At 38.0% G+C, this 13,927-nt stretch overlaps 1 protein-coding gene across 14 annotated transcripts in view; it reads left to right on the top strand.

Annotated features, from left to right (window-relative positions):
• The window catches only part of BMPR1B (bone morphogenetic protein receptor type 1B), a 261,476-nt gene that overhangs the window by 100,718 nt on the left and 146,831 nt on the right, over positions 1 to 13,927 (top strand). For 11 of the 14 annotated variants that reach the window (XM_080591065.1, XM_080591072.1, XM_080591073.1 and 8 more), the window contains one exon: positions 4,572 to 4,628. The gene's annotated coding sequence lies outside the window, so the exon portion shown is untranslated. Of the gene's footprint in view, positions 1 to 4,019; positions 4,364 to 4,571; positions 4,629 to 13,927 lie in introns of those variants that run through there. The other 3 variants (XM_080591077.1, XM_080591074.1, XM_080591071.1) reach the window with 2 other exon arrangements.

Raw genomic sequence — 13,927 nt, 5'->3', positions numbered from 1 at the left:
CCCTCCTGCGTAGTTAACAGCTTGGCTGTGCTTAGGGCAAGCAAAGTTAAGTCCCTGAGTCAGGGAAGCCTGGCTGTGGACCAGAGCTATTGCATATTTGGTTTATTGCCCCCATGAGTGATGTGCTCCAAGACCCTGGCAGCTGCCATTATAAATATAAACCAGATCCCACCAGGTATTTTGTTGAACGTAGCTGTCAGAGACAGCAGAAATGAAACTTGCTGTTCATGCTGGTCTTTGGTGGCTTTCATTGTCTCAGCTAATATCAAACAAAGAGCACTTATATGGTCCTTTTTTATTTCGGTGGCTAATACACAGCTTTGAAAGGGGTAGTGATTGCTTGCAGTTAAACCTCATCTAAGAGATTGAGAAGGTAAGCACTGAAAAGTGAGGACATCCTACTGGTCAAGTATCTATTGCTGCAACTGATTCGTAATTCGTTGTCTTGTGGTATACGTGCTCTTCACTGTAAACCTAAAACATAATTAAGTCACAAAAGGAGGTGATAGAAAATACAGATGCTATAAACTAAAGGAAAATATTACATGCGGAACCATATTTTTAATTTCTTTTGTGTTTCTTGTGACTCAGAAAACTGAAAACAATGGTGGAGGATGTGGGAAATGGACTCCAGTTTTGCATGCGTAGATGAGCTAACATTTGCAGTTACTTGGAGCTGTGAATGTAGGCTGCTCATATTTTTTGTATTAAAACTATTAGGCTACATTTTGGTTTGGAATTCAGCAGTAACACAGCATGTATATACGGTATGTTCAGAATAACAAGGGTCAGCTTCTGCATCTTCATTGTTTTAAAGGCATCTGTTAATTAGTCTGAAACATCTTGTTAAAATGTATTCGAGGTCAGCACTCCACAGGGAGCTGCTGATGTTACTGTATTACTTTTCCTGTTAAGGCTTGCTTGATTTGAAAGAAGAGAGCGTGGCCACCTCCCAGTGGCACCCGGCGTACCAGTTACTTGCTTCTAAGCATCAGGGAATCGTGCAGTGGCTGCTGGCAGACAGTGACTTGGCCTGTTAAACCATTCATGCATTTGCTGGTGGCTTGGTTGTGAAATCCTTGTCATCCAGGACGATGTACACAGATGTCTTGTGAAAGCTGAAGTGTATCAAACCACCAGAGTAGTGGTTAGGCAGCATTTGTGAATGTGACTACTATAATGCTTGTAATTATGCTGAATGTAGTATTAGGTACAGGTATTTACAATGAGCTAATATAAAGATTAAAAAAAACAAAACAAAACAAAAACGACAACAACAAAACAAAACTGTGTTTTAAAAGTTTATTCTAGAGATATATTTGGTCAATTTTCCATAGACGTATGGGAAATCATACTGCATCGGTGTTCCTCTATTAAAAAAAGGAAAGAGCAAGTATAAAGAAATTCCTCTTTCATTTATTTAGATAGGTTTCACCTTAGTGGGTAGAAAGGAAAAGACTAAATATACTAAAATATTTTAAAATATTTGTTAATATTTAAAGCTAGACTGCAAGCCAGACTTCAGTTAACACAAGCACTGTTAGGTGTGATCTTTTAATTTATGTGGGTGACAAACTCAAAGGTGAGATGACCCAGATCTGATCGCGATCTTGTATTAGTGTAAAGCAGATGGACAGCGGCAGCTCCATGGGCAGCCGCTATGACATTGTCAGCCCGAGATCGGAATTGTAGAAATTTACATATTCTAGATAAGAGGGTGAAACTTTATATTTCATGTTTCTAGTTTTGAAGGAACTGTAAAGGAAACCATGTCTTAGCTGGATTTCTACCTGTCCTCAGTTTCCTACCATCTCCTTTTCTTGTACTCTGAAGGATGAAAAAAAGCTAAGTTAGGGCATAAGTTAAGGCTGCCTGGTGCTTCAGAAAAGGAGCTCTCTGAACAGTACATCTGCTAATGGGGGTATACAACTGGGTCTCTGCAATAAATATACCACGGGGAATCTCTGGTGGTCTTCAAGCAGTGAAAAAACTGCCAGCATCTCTGGGGACAGTGCCTCTTGCTACAGAGAGTTTTCCTCTGTTTGGGATAGGCAGTAAATGTACTAATCTGATGATGAATTTTTGGCTCCCTTGGCTTTTTGAACTTTCTGGAATATAAAATTGAATTTCACACGTCCTTTTTATTTAAGGCTACATGAAAGCAAAAACAAAGGAAAGACCACCAACCCAGTAGGTTTTGTTTAGAGTCTCTGCATGTGTTGTGAACATTTGGCTTGTGAAGAGCTTCATGCAGAAAATAACACCCTAAAAGAAAAAAGGGTCTTAACCCTTTGCATTTGAGCAAAGGCTATCCTCAACCTCAAGTCATGAAGTACTAGATTTTTGTTTCCAAATCGGAGTTGCCTTCTGAATGAAGAATCAGACAAATCAATGTAGCCAGAATAAATAATAGAAATGTTGCTGGGAGGTGTAAGGCAAGGTTGCAATGCAACAGGACTTTAAAATTACGCAGACTTGAAAAAGGAGATAAGATAATGCCATTGCAGCAGATTTTAGAATTGAGTTAGGCACCAGATTAAAACTATACAAGAAGCAATCATAATCAAATAACAAACTCTAGGCTTCTGTTTCCCATATATGAATATAATGAAATAGTTTCTTACTTTCATTAGGAAAGTAAACATTTTTTTTTTCTCAAAAACTTGTGTGATTTATTTACATTGTATGTTTTTTTTTTGTTTGCTTGTTTGTTTTTGAGGTGTGAAAGTTAAGATATTTATTTTTGTAAATGTCTCTGTAGAAATGTTTTCATGGCCTACAGAAACAAAAATCTTTTTTGAGTTCCAAGTTGAAATTCTTGCAGCAGGAGGGTACCGAAGAAATACTCTGTTTTGTTTTTCTCAGGTTAACTGTTTTTTCCCCCTGTGTTTATACTGTGACACTCCATTGCATATATGAAATCTTCAAATTTCTGTATAAACTGTATTTTTATTTCAAATCGTCAAATTTTGGGTTTGGACTGACTGAAAGTATTAAATCACCTAGATGTGTGAAAATATGTTTAAAATATTACTCAGCAAACTAATTGGTAACCTCCTGTACATCTTCCAGTTTCACCAGAGGTAGCAAAATTACACTAAAGGAATTTGAACTGGAGGCCACCTCCCATTTCTATTTTTTTTAAGATTTATATTTATTTTTGTTTGTATTGAATAGGGAGCAGAAACAGAACAGGTCAGGGTGACTGGCTTTCCTCCCAGCCCCCCCACACCAACACGTACCTCTGGGACAGAGATCCCCTCTCTGAAAATGAGACTTGGACAAAGTGCAAATCCTTCATTTCCTGAAATCTCCTTGTTTAGACCAACAAACATGCAGGTCAGCGGGGAGGTTGCAGAACCGAAACTGAACACCGGCTCCACTTCTCTTGATCAATGAAGTGCAATTTGAAGCTCACGCTTGTATAACCAGTTTGGAGAACTGTCACAGGGAACAAAGCCTGGCCACTGGTTCCTGGAGATATTTGAGCAGCAAAAAGCTGTTCCTGTGTGTGTTCAGCTGAGTGCTGCTGTTTGAGGAGGCCAGGTGTTAATTTGGTGTAATAGTTAAGGCAGCAAATTCTCCTAGAATAGAGGCAGCATGTGCTGTCACTATGTTGCTAACTCGATTAAAAAAAATAATATATATATATATATGTAAAATTTGAGGTCTGCAGATGTTTACTGTCTCATAACAAATCAATTCTTGGTCTCTGAGAGTAAGGGAGTCTCTAGAAAATCAAGTCAGCAAAGAGTCCTCAGTGAACAATTATTGAAAAACTTTACTCAGGACTGGCCCCAAATACAGATAAAGAGCAGCAGCTGTAACTGGCTGTGATACCTAGTTGTATTTTCAGACACGAAAGACTAAATTTATACCCTCTGCCCTCACTGGGACGTAGTGCATACAAATATGTGTGTTGTCTTGACTTGAATGCCTTTGCAACATCACTGCTGTTTTTTGGATGGGAAGCTTTTTTTTTTTTTTTTTGGTTGGTAGAAACTGGTGCTAATAGTGCTTTGTTTAGCTGCATTTCAGGATGCTAATTAACAATTAGGCTTCACTGAGTGTTCTCTAGGATGTAATCAGATCTGTATTTTAAGCAAACATTTTTGTTTGTTTTTACTGAAGCGCTTGTTAGAAGTTAATGGGAGTTGAGTGCATCTGGGCCCAATCACGGACCTCTTCCCAAAGTGCCTAATTCAATTGATTGGGTTGTTTAGTAACAAGAAATACAATGTCAGCAGGATCTTAATTATTTAATCTAACCACAACATGATCATTATGAGTAATGTGTAGAAGTAGATCAAAACTCTTACGTTTATCTCCAAGTCTGAGCAGAAACACTGGAAAAGGAAGAGAGGTACCTCTTGTTAGTGTGTGTATATGTGATATTGTACAATTGTTGCCAAAGAATTACTGCTTGGCATAAGTCTCCATAAAAGATGTGCCACAGCATGATAGTAGCTAAAATTTTAGCTGTCAGTTTGCTCAAGTGTGATTGAATTACAATGTTCAAGTTAAAAGCACAATATTAAATGTAATTGATATGTCTTTCTGCTCTGTTGTAGATTACACCATTGTACTTGAACTGCAAGGCAAGATTTCTTGAAAATTGAGTTTCTCAGGTAAGAACTGAATTATTTCTTTCTGTTTCTTTGAAGTCCATGGTTGTTAAAAAGCACCAACATGTATTAAACACAGGACATTTACTGTTTATCAACTGCACTTTGGAAAGCTGAAAACACCTGAGATGTTGATGGTGATGCAGGCTGTAGTAAACAGGCTACTTGAGAAAGACACAGCTATATGCTTTTGAATGATTTTACTATTTGGAATGCTTGGTACCTAGCATGTATTTCAAGCAAGGAATGGTGAAAAGTTGTCTTGATTTTAAAAAAAAAAAAAAAAAAAAAAAAGGGAGCCAGCTGAGAAAGTGGCCCAAGGGAATAGGCAGCACTCTGACACCAGTTTTTAGCACCATGACTCTTGCAGGTTGCTTGTCATGGTCCCTGTCTTATTTTCAGAGAGGCCTTGATAGACCTAAACTTCATGTTCAGGAAATGTCCTTAGTCCCCTTCAGGTTATTTCTAAATAATAGCATGCCTAGTAAGTTAAGTTGTCGTTTGACTGATCTCTCCCCTGGGATAAACAAGCAGTAGCTCGGCAGAGCAAAAAATCAGCAGCTCTTTGTTTAAACAATCTGTTAAAACTCCTGCCGTGAGCGTAAGAAAAAGGATTTGGGGCTTTTCAGGAGGATTGCTGAAAGATTAAATAATTACTCTCTTCATTATGGGAGCAGCCCCAATTTGCTGGAGATGGCTCTGTAAAGCCATATACTCACAGCTGACATAAAACGTAAGCCTTTCTTACCTTTTCACATCATGGGGTAGGGGTTGTGTGTATTTTACTTCTAAGGCAGACTGGTACAACACCAATAAGCAGTTCACACATTTCTAAATAAAAGAGAGAAATCCACTAATATGATAACCATTTAAGAAACACGAAGCTAGCCTTTAAGTTATAAACTGTCAATCCAGTTTTCCAACTGAATGAAAACTTTCTAAGCTGCTCGATGTACGGAGCCTCTGCCATCCTTACAGTTTATTCTGTTTGTAAACATCTATCTCATCTTAGAACTTACAAACAAAATACAGAAAGTTGTTGAAATTGGATAATGAAAAACTTTCCATACACAGATAACTCTTCCTGACCCTACAATATTCTGTTACCTTGCCTGAGTGTCATAAAGAGCCTGAAATTGAGAAATTGTGTTGAAACTCCTTTGGGCTTGCATTCTTGGAACATTTCCTAGAGCAATTTCACGACTTAATTTGCATTTGGTGTTGGAGAATTTATAAGACTCTAGTGCTTTGTTACTTGTGCCTAGGTTTTGAAAGGAGAAAGAATGGATGCCTGTTAAGTTTAAAATAAAATTGTAGCCTTTTCTTATAAAAATGGACATTACCATTGAAGTGCCAGTAAGTTTGTGGAGGTATTTAGAACATTCAATTATCTCTTATCTTCTAAAGGTTGAGCTAAACAAATAAATTTAACATAAACTTTTCTAGTTTTATCCTCATTTATTTTGAAACCTGGTCTACAAAAAATTAAGACCATTACAATTCCATTCATTTTCTGTTTTTCCAAATCTTTGTCTTGCCATGCCTCTGAGAAACCATTTTCTTGTTTAGATGTTCAAGCACTTTTAAAGCTGATTTTAGAAATAGTGCCTTTTGCAATACTTTTTTTTTTTTAATGCTGTTTGTTTTGAATACTTTTAAGGTTAGCAATCTATTTACTGTGTGTAATTGCATGATAGTAAATGCTGGGCCTCCTTCTCCGCTATTATTGTTTACAGTTTGTCTGCCTCAATGTGATAAAAATGAGTACAAAAGTAATAGTACCAATTTAATTGCATGGCTGTAGACATCACATTTGGTTGTATATCTGCATAGATATAAATGGCTTTACCGTTCACACTGAAGACCTTCTGAAGGCTGAGTTACTCTATGCTTAAAATGTCTCTGGAAGAGGGGTTATGTTGAACATCTTACATTGTGTGATAAGTGATTTCAATCATTTTAGAAACAAAATGCACTAGTAAGTTGTACACAGAAAGGACTATGAATAGATACAAAGAATTGCCTAGAAAAAGTATGTAATATTCCTTACTTTCAGCATTATACTTGCATATGACACAAGAATTTTGAACTGGCATACACTGTATTGTAAGTTTCTGCCTGTAAAACACTATAGAATATTGTCCACTCTTTTGGCAATAATATTTTAACATTTGACCATTTATAACTGAAGTCAAGCTGAGGTTTCAGTGACTACTTACATTTTGAATGCCCTCCCAATGTGATGGTTGAAGTAGCTCCAATGTAGCTCCAGCACCAGTACAGCTGGTGTCTGCTACTGCTTTGCGAGTATAGGGAACTGTTGTACTTCAATGGCTATGTATAAATATTTTATTGTATATCTGCACTACCACTTGTTACCTTTTCATATCATGTATTATTGACATACAGTAACAAAAGGTGTGGTCTTTCATGCATTGTGCATCTGATAAACCTATTTGAGCTTGATTTAGCTTTGAGAAGGACTTAAACTTAATTGTGGTATTCCGCAGATATTTGTTTTGTGGTGAGAAGAAATACTATTAATAATAATGTTAAACCTAGTAACTTCAACAACTGGTATGATTTTCTCCTAATATTTCACATGGAGCCAATACAGCTGAGATGCCTGTTTTCTTTTATTCCTTATGAATCATCAGCAGAACTGAATATCCTCCCCCAGCCCTGTGAGCAATCAGTATTATGGAATAACCTTGGCAATACTCAGAAAAATGTTGCATCGTGGCCTGGGCTTGAAACCACTCTGATTTTTGATTTGGCTTTTATTGAGTCTGTAAAGAGTTGTCTTGGGGAGAAAAAAAAAAAAACACCTGAAATCTATTTATTTTGGCTAGGGTAGATCAGGGAGGTGGTGGGGGAAGGAGGAGGAGGTAGCTGTCATGTGGTTTAGCATTGTAAATTGATGTCACAAACAGGGTCATGAGAAAAGTAGTGGTAGTCCAAGGGAAACGGAGGGTGAGGACAGGACTATAGGGATGGCACTGGGAGAGGAGAGCAGAGTAGTCCCTTTGGTGGCAGTCAGGTAGCTCAACTCACCTGTTTCAGAAAACTTTCTTGTAAGTTGGTGAGGAGTTTTCCAGTCTGCTGAGAAGGGCAGAATAAATTGGTGAGTGCCTCTTGAGTGTCAGACCCCATGAAACATCTCCATCACACTGGCTCCAAAGGAGCATATTCCCCGAGACTCTCTTCAGCTCAGAGATCTTTTTAAGACTCCTGTTCTTCCTCCTCCTTGATCCTTTTGGCAGATTGAATTTGCATTACCCTCTGGGGAGTTGATTAATTTCCTATCATTGGCCCAATCCTACAAACCCCTGCACTCAAAGTTGGCAAATGTAACGTTGCATCTAAGTGTAGATAAATCTTACTCCTGCACATTTGACTTAGGGCATGTTTAATATGCCCAAACTGTGTGTGCTTGCTGAATAAGTGGCACTAGAATGTGACATCTACCATAGTAACAGCATGATTCTGTATAGAACTAAATGATTTTTTTTAAATAAACAGTTTTTACCATATGCCTTAGTATCATAATTTTAAATTAGATTTGCTTAAAATGGAAATCCAGATTCAAGCTGACATCATAACATATGACTTCCAGTAGCAATGAAAATTGAAAACATGAGACAAGGGCATTAATCACTGGATAGTTTATAAGCTTGTCCGGAATGTTCATCTTAAACGTTAACACTGTTTTATTATATACAGTAACAGTATAAAGTCAAAATTTATGGATACTGTGGGTGCCTAAGATAAGGTATTCAGGCTCATTTTACTGTACTTACCTCTGGCTCAAATCTTTTGAACCTTCAGTTATATGCACAGAGCTACTTGAACACACAACTTACTGCTTTTAGTAGGGCTGGAAACATGCACAAAATAGTAGGGTTCTGATTTGGCAGCTAGACTTGTATGAACTCAGAAATCTGTTTGTACGTTATGTGAATGCATCTGTGAAGCTATCATCAATTTTTGTGTTAATAGCAATTTAAATGTTGGTTTGGAGTTTTGCTGGTAGTTCTTTCTTGTAAAGACAGTTATTGTAGTGTTGAATGTAGTTTAATACAGAGTATAGTGTCTTACGTGATACGCATAATTGACTAGGGCTGCATCAAGACATCTGAAAAGATGTTTGATTAGAGTTATCACTTTAAACCATTTTGCAGTTTCATTCATTTTTGGAGTCTTAAAGTATTTTCATTGTTTTGTTTGTAGCCGGTATTTTATAATTAACAGCATAAGGTACAAAATGTGATAGTTTGAAAAGGAAGAAATTTAAGAAAGTTGAAATAACTTTCACTCCATCTCAAATTTAGAATGCTTCCTTCTATAATACATTCAGTATACCTGTGACCTTATCAGTGTATCCCAGAGCATTCAAAATTTGACATCATATATCATTGATTTCTTTGTAGTTTGGCAAAACACAAGGGAAGGTGGCATCATTGCTTTTCAAACTGTTCACCGTGGCTGCTGAGGGTCTGTTCTCTTGTCTTGAAGAATACAGCTCTTTCTCTTTCTGCCCTCCTGGTATACAAGTTAAAACTTTGCTTGTGGTATTTGTGTCTGCTTTGTTTTGGTCTGTGTCTTTTTATTGTGACTTTACAATATTAAACATGATCAGTCTTGCTTTACTTTTCCAGCTCCAGAATATGCAAAAGTCAGCTTGAATGTTTAAAAAATGTGGGGTCAAAATATGATCTCACATTATCAGAAAGACTTGCATGTTGTGCCAAGTGCTTTTGCATATATTAGGCAGATGTATTTAGGCCACCATCAGAAAACCATTTCTAATGATAGCCTTAGGGAGGAAGGTGTAGCTTATCAGAAAGGGACAACATGAGGATAATTTTGGCGGTTACCTGGATGTTTCAAAAACTATCTCGTTTCCACCACAAACCCTTCTCTTTTTGATATACCCCAGGAAAGAGAAAGCATAAGGCTTGCTCAAACATTATGCAATTTGTGGAGCGGTATGCAAGCAAGCTGCAGCAAGAGGTACAAACTTGCTAGGGCCCAGCATGTAAATGAAGAACGTCTGATGGCTAATTGTAGGTCAAGCTGAGTGCCTGGATGGGACTCCTCTTAACTGCACGCTTTAATTCCCTACTCAGGAAAAATACCCACCCATCCCCAGTCCCCCACAAAATCACCCTTCCTAATGAGATTAAGTTGATAGCTGGAGCTCAAATGTCTCACTTGTCAATGGGAGAGCTCTTAGTTCCTATGCAGCTTGAGCCTGTGATTTCAAAATAAATATAAATGCTTTTATAGGTGAAAATGAGCTTATTTGACAGTGAGATGGTTGTAGCTTTTATATTTTTTCTTTATTGGGTAGTTCCAGTAGTAAACTGAATTTATTGAAATAAAGCTATGAAACGGCTTTAGTTGCCTGTTCTGAATGATATTTTTAAAGAACTCCACTCTTTGCCTGTTATTTTAATGTAAGGTAAAGGGTGCAACATGTATATGCGTATTGTTTGAAGGCTTTGAATGGCTTGTCTGTCTGATCCATTTTAATAGATTCCAGCATTTTTCCATGACATCATTATTATAACAGACTTCCTAGCAAATATGAACAGCTGCTGTGTATTTTTTTCCTGTGTTTTATATTAAAACTGTAACAGCTTTTCTGTTCTCTACAAATGACAGCAATAGGCTTGCCTGTAAAACAAAATGGGAAAAAAAAAAAAAAGTCAAAGTAAGGAGCTGTGATACTGTTAACAGGCCAGTAATGTAACAGGTCCCCATGTATGAATCGTTTCATAATGCAATAAGGGATTACTTATGCTGCTGTCATACTGGTCAAAGGTTGGTCGCGTTTCCTTCTCCCCCTTGCCCTGATCTAAACTGTGCATCATTAAAGATGATGAAAACAGTATTGTACTCAGCTTCCTGGCCCAGATGGCAATTTGCATGAAGTATTTTATTGTACTTTTTTTTCTAATATAATTATTATGCAGACTGCACAGAGAGGTTTAAAAGTTCCTTCCAATTCTTATAGTTCAGGTCAAGGAGACTTACTTCATTGTTTCTCTGTGTATCCAGGAGTTCAGTGATGCTTTAGAGGCCACTTTACAGAGAGACTATAGTATTAAATAAAACTGGGATTTTTTCTCTATCATTGTTACGCCTAACTTTCTATCTGGCTCCATCTGTAAATAGCTAGATTGTTGTTATATTGCATTTTGTCTGGAATACCTTGACTGGAGTCTCAGTATCTTTTAGGTGGTGATTTGGATGAGGAAACTGAGTGTACCCTCAGTAAGTTCGCAGGCGACACCAACATGGGGTGAAGTGTCAATCTGCTGGAGGGTAGGAAGGCCCTGCAGAGGGACCTGGACAGGATGGGTCGACGGGCAGAGGCCAATGGTTTGAGGTTCAATATGGCTAAGTGCTGGGGCCTGCACTTCGGCCACAACAACCCCATGCAGCGCTACAGGCCTGGAGCAGAGTGGCTGGAAAGCTGTGCAGAGGAAAAGGATCTGGGGGTGTTGGTTGATGCTCGCCTGAACATGAGCCAGCAGTGTGCCCAGGTGGCCAAGAAGGCCAACAACATCCTGGCCTGTGTCAGGAATAGTGTAGCCAGCAGGACCAGGGAGATGATCTGTACTCTGCTCTGGTGAGGCTGCACCTCGAGTACTGTGTTCTGCTTTGGGCCCCTCACTACAAGAAGGACGTTGAGGCCCTGGAACATCCCCAGAGAAGGGCTACAAAGCTGGTGAAGGGCCTGGAACACAAGTCCTGTGAGGAGTAGCTGAGGGAACAGGGGTTGTTGTGTCTGGAGAAGAGGAGGGGCCTTATTGTTCTCTGCAACTGCCTGAAAGGAAGGTGTGGGGAGCTGGGGGTCAGCCTGTCCTCATAGATAACTACTGATAGGACTAGAGGGAATGGCCTCAAGTTGTGCCAGGGGAGGTTCAGGCTGGAAATGAGGAGACATTTCTTCTCAGAAAGAGCAGTCAGGCATTGGAAGGGGTTGGCCAGGGAGGTGGTGGAGTCCCCATCCCTGGGGGTGTTCAAGGAAACGTTGGACTTGGTGCTTAGGGACATGGCTTTGTGGGTGGTATTGGTGGTAGGGGGATGGTTGGACCAGATGATCTTGGAGGTCTTTTCCAACCTTTATGATTCTATGAGTACAAACTGAATACGAGGTCTGCTATGTTCCAGTAAGCAGTTGATGTAACAGAACTAAGAAGTATATCGTTTACATGGTTCTAGATAGCAACATGCAGTGCTGCACAGAATAGCAAGATGCTTGTTGGTCAGTCCTGGCATCCAGTAAGCCAGAAGTTAACAGTCAACTTGTGTCTCACCTGGGTGCTCTACCTTGAGTAAGGAGACAATGCTGGTAACGGCTGCTCAGAGTGGCCAATCTGACTGGGGATGACCTAATTTACAGACTGACCAAGCCCTGTGACGTAGTATGGCCATAAAAAGGTTCATGGTCAATTAATGCTGTTACTGTAGTCCCATGTCTTTTGTAGTGCTTTGTCTGTGTGTGTGTGTGTAGGGGGAAATCTAGCAACTAAGCACCTCTTGTCTTCCTGACTCAGAGGGATTGGTTATGCACCAGGTAGGTGATTGTGAGCTGGCTGAAAAGTAATAAAAGAAAATCAATGCTAATCTTGCAATAAGAAACTAGATAAGGACAGGACTACGTTGTCCCTGTCTGTGGTGTTCATCAAATGGATGCCCGTTTTGTGTCTGCATATAAAGAAATAATTTCATAAAAGATACAACTAATGCCTTCTGGGGACTATCAGTTGCAAGGCCTTCTTTTTCATCTGGCAGGAACTTTACAAAAGACTGCCTGACCTGTTCTACAAACCTGTCCTAAAGCAGATTTTGAGGCACATAAAGATAATAATATTATTAACCCAAATGTGGCAGAATGTGTGAAAATTACTCTCAGGTCTGTAGTCACAGAAAGCTGAATACAGCAGGTGCAGTATATAATGTAGCTGCCTACAAAAAAAAAAAAAAAAAGTAATTCTTTTAAACATTTGACACTCCATAGTACCCAGTGACTAATGTTTGGTGTCCATGTCTATGGGTTTCTGTGCCATACAGCACTCTGGGTAGGAGGACACTTTCAAACCCAACCTAGTTTTGAAGGTCAGCCCATGTTGGCAGGGTGATATTATTAACACAAATACAATTTCATTCCAACAATAAAAGATTTCTGAAGGTTCTTTTTTATGATTATCTTCTTCTTTACACTGAAAGAAATATAAAAATAAAAGTAATAAAAAAAAATCTGATGTCCAATGAAACAATCCATGTATAATTTTAACTTTTTTTTTTTCCCTAACAGATAATTAGAAAGCAAAATGAAGAAACTCCATGTTATATAGAAAGCATTTTCTGATTGTAATTCTTATCATACCTCTTCACCCCTGAGGGAAATATCTTGTCATTGTTCATTGTTCTAAAGTTCACCAATATGGGGGAAGATATAGGGACTTACTTGTACTGATTTTATCTTACTGCATTTTATATGCAGAAATTATTTTTTTCTTTCCCCTTTCCTCAACTTCCATATCATTTTAGAGATTTTTGTTCCCTGGCATTTTATTTTAGTCAGTTTGGCTTGTATGTGATGTACCAACATGTTGTGGATGGTTTTACTCGTTCATTTCAGTAAATAAACTTCTGTACAAAGGTTTTTCCATTCCTTCCCCCAAAAGTAAGTTCAAGAGAGTTCCTGTTATTTGCATAAATATATACTTTAATAGATTTTAAATCTGTTAGACATAAATATTAGCCAGCTTATAAAAGTTTTGTCTACAAAAGATAATATTTTATTATCTATAAAGATATTTTATAGGTATTCTTCTTATTTTTAACATATAAATTATCAGGCATCCTATAGAGATGATACACTGCCATAGAAAACAATTTCACAGTCATTCATTGATATAATTTACAATATATACAATATCAAGTCATTTAATGATAATGACCACATCCGTTCTGATCTTAACAGCAAAGCAAAATTATGGAGATTCTGTAAAACAAACAAACAAACAAAAAAAACCAACTGTAGTCGCACCACTAAATCAAAAAAAATATTGTTCATGTATTTGTGATTTGAATACAAAGAGATCTGGGAAATAACTTCTGCCCTTCATCAAAGATGTTTCACATTTTGCTATGTGGAACTCTGAAATAAAACTCAGAATGTATTTTGGTAATAGAGTACAACCAAAAAAAGGTAATTCACTGAAAAATTACTTAACGGTGTTTTTTCTATTCAGAGGTGCCTTAGAAGGTTAAACCTGAAATGG

The sequence above is a fragment of the Anser brachyrhynchus genome (genome assembly GCF_964034855.1).
Source record: "Anser brachyrhynchus genome assembly, chromosome: 4".
In the NCBI taxonomy this organism is placed as follows: Eukaryota; Metazoa; Chordata; class Aves; order Anseriformes; family Anatidae; genus Anser; species Anser brachyrhynchus.
This window is presented reverse-complemented; position numbering and strand designations above follow the sequence as displayed.